The following is a 6,124-nucleotide window of genomic DNA, read 5'->3' as shown; positions in this document are numbered from 1 at the left end:
GGAAGAGTTAGGGAGAGGGAGTGAGGTAAATCATGAGAGACTTGAATACTGAAAACAAACTGAGGGCTGAAGGGGGAGGAAAGAAGGGGATGGGGAGTGATGGTCATGGAGGAGGGCACTTGTGGGGAAGAGCACTGGGCGTTATATGGAAACCAACTTGACAATAAACTATAAATAAAAAAGTATAAGAAAATAAGATGAAATATCTTTTATTTAACCCAATAAATGATTCTGATCACCATCCAATGTATGTGGGGTCTCCCCCTGCAACAACAAGTGATTCTCAGACACCAGTTGGGTTCTCAGTTCTCAGTTCTGACACTATCTACCAGAGATATCTACCATCAGATATCAGATTCCCCAGGTTAAGGGCTCAGTCCCACAAGACTGCCCACCCCTCCACTTCTGGCACCAATCACAAGTCCAGGCTGTGATTGCTTTTGGCTGACAAGCTATAAATCAAAGCTTCCCATGACGCCCTCCTTGGGTTTAATCATGTTGCAATATTGGCTCACAGATCTCAGAAAAATAGCTTACTTACTATATTACCAACTTATTATGAAAGGATATAACTCAGGGACAGCCAGATGGAATAGATAGAAGCCTGGGGGAAGGGGTATGTGGCTTCTATGCTCTGTCCTAGTGCCCTAATCTTCCCAAATTTCCATCACTACTCCAGATGTGATCTGAACCCTGTCCTTTTGGGTTTTGGTGGAGGTTTCATTACATAGGAACAATTGATTAAATCATTGACAATTGGTGACTGATTCAACTTCCATCCCTTCTCCCCTTCCTGGAGGCCAAGGGACAGGACTGAAAGTTGCAATTCTTCTACAGCTGGTTCTGCTGGTAACCAGCCTCCATCCTTAGGTGCCTTCCAAGAATCACCTCATTACCATAAACCCAGCTGTGGTGAAAAGGAAATTATTATAAACAACAAGATACTCATTTCAACTTAATGGCCTTCAAGTGATTTCAGGAGCTGAGGACGAGAGACCAACTATTAGGACAAAAGGTGGTTCTATTGCCTTTTCCACTTAGGAAATTCTTGTATATATATATACACACACACACACACACACACATACATGTATAGTTTGTTACCAAGTTGGTTTCCATGTAACACCCAGTGCTCTTCCCTACTTAGGAAATCTAAGTGTGTGGGGAGCTATGAACTAGGAATCACGGAGGAAGACCAAATACATATGAAAAATGAATTTTGGTCATCTGAATGACCAAATATATATTTCTTATAAATCACAACACTGTACCCAGTATAATGCAAGATATTATAATTTCAATATAGTCAATATTTAAAATATTAACTGTTTTACATTCTTTTTTATACTGTCTTTGAAATAAAGAATGTGTTTTAACACATTTCAATTAAGACCAGCCACGTTTCATCATTTAGTAACCACATGCGGCTGGTGGCTGCTCTGTTAGGCAGTGCAGCTGTAGGTAGATGGCATCTCCCAGGCCCTCCAAGCATCTCCCAGAATTCCATGCCTTTGCTTCCACTGTGCCTCTGCCTGACACAGCTTCTTCTCCTTGCCCCACCTGCACTCCCACTCATACTTGGAGGGATTAATGCAAATGCTACCTCCTCCTGGAAGTTTTACACAACCCTGAAGGAGGAGAGGTGTCCTTTCCTCTGTGCTCCCACAAGACCTTGCATGGATCTCTATACTAGTGCCTGCCATATTAGATTATTTTTCTTATCTCACTGAAAGGCCAAGACCATTTCTGAGCCATCACCAGCAGTTGGTACATTGCTTGGCACAAAGAAGACCTCCAATCACAGCTGTTGGTTTTAGAGATGATTGTGGGGCTCTATCTGGCATGAGGATGTAAGGGCACCAGGAATATTTCTTTAAACGTTCCCCATGTTAAATTTTGTTTATAGTGAGTCACAATAAAGAAAGTGGTAGAACACAATGCTTGGGTGTCGTTATTACCAGAGAATTATGAGGCCTATGACTTGGGGCTATCTTTAATGGTCACTCACTCCTTAGTCTATGATTCTCTCTAGGAGATATTTGAACCACCTTGCTCTATAGCTACAAGGCACAGTATAGCTGGGGCCAGTGGAGACCAGGGCATTTTACCAGTTGGGTAACTTGGGGTCAGTGCTGCAATCTTTAATAGGAGGACCAAGGCCACCATAGGGCACAATCCCAGAGGAACAATGTAAGTGGTGTCCCCAGAGTTGTGGACTCAGAGTTTGTGTGGCCAGATGAAGTGGTCCTAGGAGCCATAGCTGTAGGTGAATGTAAATATCTGTGACATGCCATTGGCTTTAGACATCTGAACCAGGATTTCTGGGAGGTCATTAGATATAAACACAGACAAAATCAGAACACAAGGAACCATGTGTGTTTGCACACACAGATGCCACCCAATCCCAGGACTACAGCTCAGAGTCCAAGTGTCAAATCCGTGTGTGGAACTTGGAAAGCCTTCTCCTATAGTACAGGGCCCAGATGGGGGATTCGCTTTACAGGTTGGCATCCAGGATATAATAATTAAGTTTTGAACCAATGTTTATACCACCAGCTTAGACGAGGAAAGGATAAGCACTTCCTCCTTTGTCCTCTCATTTTTCCATTGAGATCAAACAGGGAAAGACAAAGTTCATGTGAGTAAAACTAGTGGCCAAGAGAGGACTACAGTGAGACCTGGCAGGTCACAGAGGATACGTCAGAGGCCTGAATTCTGACTTGACTGTGTGATTCTGGACAAGTTGCTCAATGTCTCTAAGCTTCGGCTTCATGATCTGCAGAATGAAGTGTTACCATCCCTACCCCATAATGGTTTTGTGCAGTGTAACAGAGATGGGGGGCAAGCGGGCCCACGCATAGCCCGTGTAAGTGTTACCATCACTCAGCTCTTGCTGCTAACAACCTCAGAATCTCGGTGCACTTATTCTGCACTCCTGTGTCTGTGGGTGAGCTGGGGAGGTTCTGCTTCAGGCTGGGGATCTGAGGTCTGGCTGTAGCTTCTCAGCTCCATGTCTCCTTTTGGGGACCAGGGTAGAAGGGCAGCAGCTACATGGGATACATTGTTTTTCATGGGAATGTCAGCTGATAAGAGGGAAAGTGCAATTACACAAGCACTTCAAACCTCTGCGTGGCCCATGTGAACCACACAGTCAAGAGGTGAAGAAGCACACCCTGCCCACCTGGGGGCCACAGCAACAGTGAGACTACACAATTAGAGGCAAGTGAAGACTTGGGGCCAGCCGCTCACCTCACTATAGTATACTGATACAGTTGTTGTCTACTCCTGCTTCGTCATCCAGTCATTTCAGTGCAAAGTTAGGTAGGATTTTTCTTTCTTTTTTTTTTTCCTTTTTTCTTTTCCCTGTTTTATTTTTTTAAGTATAATTTATTGTCAAGTTGGTGTTCATAGAAAACTCATGCTCATCCCCACAAGTGCCCTCCTCCATGTCCATCATCCATTTTCCCCTCTCCCCCACCCCCATCGAGCCTCAGCTGATTCTCTGTATTTAAGAGTCTCTTATGGTTTGCCTCCCTCCCTCCCTGTTAGAAACTTTTTTTCTCCTTCCCATCCCCAGTGGTCTTCTGTTAAATTTCTCAAGATCCACATATGAGTGAAAACATATGGTATCTGTCTTTCTCTGATTTCACTCAGCATAATACCCTCCAGTTCCATCCATGTTGCTGCAAATGGCATGACTTTATTCTTTCTCATTGTGAAGTATTATTCCATTGTATATACTAACCATATCTTCTTTATCCATTTACCAGCTGATGGACATTTAGGCTCTTTCCAAAATTTGGTTATTGTTGAAAGTATTGTTATAAACATTGGGGTCCATGTGCCCCTATGCATTAGCACTCCTGTATCCCTTGGGCAAATTCCTAGCAGTGCTATTGCTGGGTCCTAGGGTAGTTCTATTTTTAATTTTTTGAGAAATATCCACACTGTTTTCTAGAACAGCTGCACAAGTCTGCATTCCCACCAACAGTGCAAGAGGGTTCCCATTTCTCCACATCGTCGCCAGCATCCATAATCTCCTGATTTGTTCATTTTAGCCTCTCTGACCGGCGAGAGGTGGTATATCTCCAGGAAATCCAGGTAGTTCTTACCAGTATTTCCTTCTTTCAACAGAAGGCTGTCCTAGGGATTGTGGCAGAAGATAGGCAGATGAGTAAAGACTCAGGCACGGAGATGGCTAACAGGCAAAGGGAGGGGCATTCCCAGGCAGGTTCCCCATCCATCTTAATTCTGGCCTTAACAGTACAAATCTTGCCCTGAACCAGCAGTGAAAGCATTCCAAGAAGAGTGTCACCACGGTGACCTGGTGAGGGCAGTTCCTAAGTCTGGTGGTATAAAGGCTGCAAAATGATGCTTCACCTTGGAAGGTATGGTGATCAAGCAGGCCTAAGAATTTAGAAGGTGAAGAAATCATTTTAGAATTCATGAAGAAGATGAGCACTAAACTGAGCTTAAGAAAATGAGTTGTGCCTGATACGCAAAGGGGAGAAGGGGAAGGACATGAACAAAAGTGTATAAACCTCGCTGACACTCCATGGCTAAAGGTAACAGACATTGGTTATTACAGTTCCTAAGTCAGGAGGTGGGAGGCAGGCGGGGTTTGCTCATCCCTCTGTGGTCCCTGGGGTCTCTAATTTAGTCTGGGCTTGCCTTGAAGCACCTAGGCTGGGGCAATTCTGCTCTGTATCTAGTTTTCCTCCTCATCTATGGACTGACCCAAAACTTCTTTCACAGGGTGAGGGCAGAAGCCAACAGAATCATTTACAGTCGCTCAAGGCTCAGAACTGGCACATCATCACTTCTTCCTAATTCTAGTGGTCAGAGCAAGTCAGATGACTGAACTCTAGTGCTGGGAGGGTCCTTCAGAGTTACATGGCAAATGGCTTGGACACAGGGAGGGGTGGGGAATTGGTATTGTTACTGCAAACCTGTTAGGAAAAATTATAGAGGTGGTAGTGAGGCAAAGTTTCTGCAGAAAACTGTTCTGAGAGACTCTTGGAATTGGCAAAGCCTGTCCCTAAGTTCTGTGACATCCCTGCTATGTGCCAGTCTAGCTTCCACTGCAACATCTCTAATGCGAGGAGTCTGCTACCTCCGAGGACAGATTATTTAGACTGGATGGTGTGTAGGATGTTCTTTCTGGTGCCTGATGCTTTTTTTTTTTTTTTTTTTTTTTTGCTTCCTTTCTTGGATCCTAGTTCTGCTGTGTGGTTTTTAGGTCCTGCAACTGTTCACACAATTGAGGACATGGCACTGGTACAGTGGTTGTGGCTTATCACTCCTGGAGCAAGCCAGCAGTGGGTGTATCTGCACAAAGTGGAGTGGGGCCATCGCCTCCACTGCAGAGTGCCAGAGTTCTACTAACCCGGCAGACATGTCTTTCCTTTCTTCATCCTCCATATTCAGCCCCAGGTCAAGTCCTGTGGGTTTTGCCACTCCAAACCTCCACCAATATCACTCAACTCTACCTGCCTCTCTTCCTCTCCACTGCCACCTCCCTCATGTAAGCTGCCATCGTCTCTTGCCTGGACCATTGCAGTAGTCTCTTCATAGAACTCACCCTACTCCATAAACCACTTCACAGTAATCTCTTTACAATGCAAATAGGCTAGCAGTCACCCACTGCTAGAAAAGTTTCCCCTTCAGGCACATCTTGATTCACACTCTGTGCTACAGCCTTAGCCTCAGCGATCATCTTTCAGGACCCCCCATCCCTCTTCATTCACTTCATTGCTTCTTCTATCCCTTTAGGCTTCAGCTCATCTGTCACTTGCTCAGGGAGTCCTCCTTGATCTCCTTGACAAGGTCAGTCTCTCAGTTACAAGCTCTTCCAACACCTCAGAGCTCTCCTTTGTGGCATAAACCAGAATCTCCAACTTCTATGAATTTCTGCAATTACTTCACTAGGATCTGCCTTCTCCACTATTCCACAGTGGTGGGTTGGTACATGTGCTAGGTGGGCGTGGGGCTGATTTATGGCCTTTGTAGCTTCCTGTGGTGTAAGTACAACCACCACAGCAGACCACTAGCTCCCAATTACAGCTCACACAATCCCTGAAAACTCAGTAATTGGCTTTCACAAACTAGTATGAGCTGGCTTCAG

Source organism: Suricata suricatta, chromosome 12, assembly GCF_006229205.1.
Source record: "Suricata suricatta isolate VVHF042 chromosome 12, meerkat_22Aug2017_6uvM2_HiC, whole genome shotgun sequence".
Classification (NCBI taxonomy): Eukaryota; Metazoa; Chordata; class Mammalia; order Carnivora; family Herpestidae; genus Suricata; species Suricata suricatta.
Note: the sequence above shows the minus strand (reverse complement) of the source record.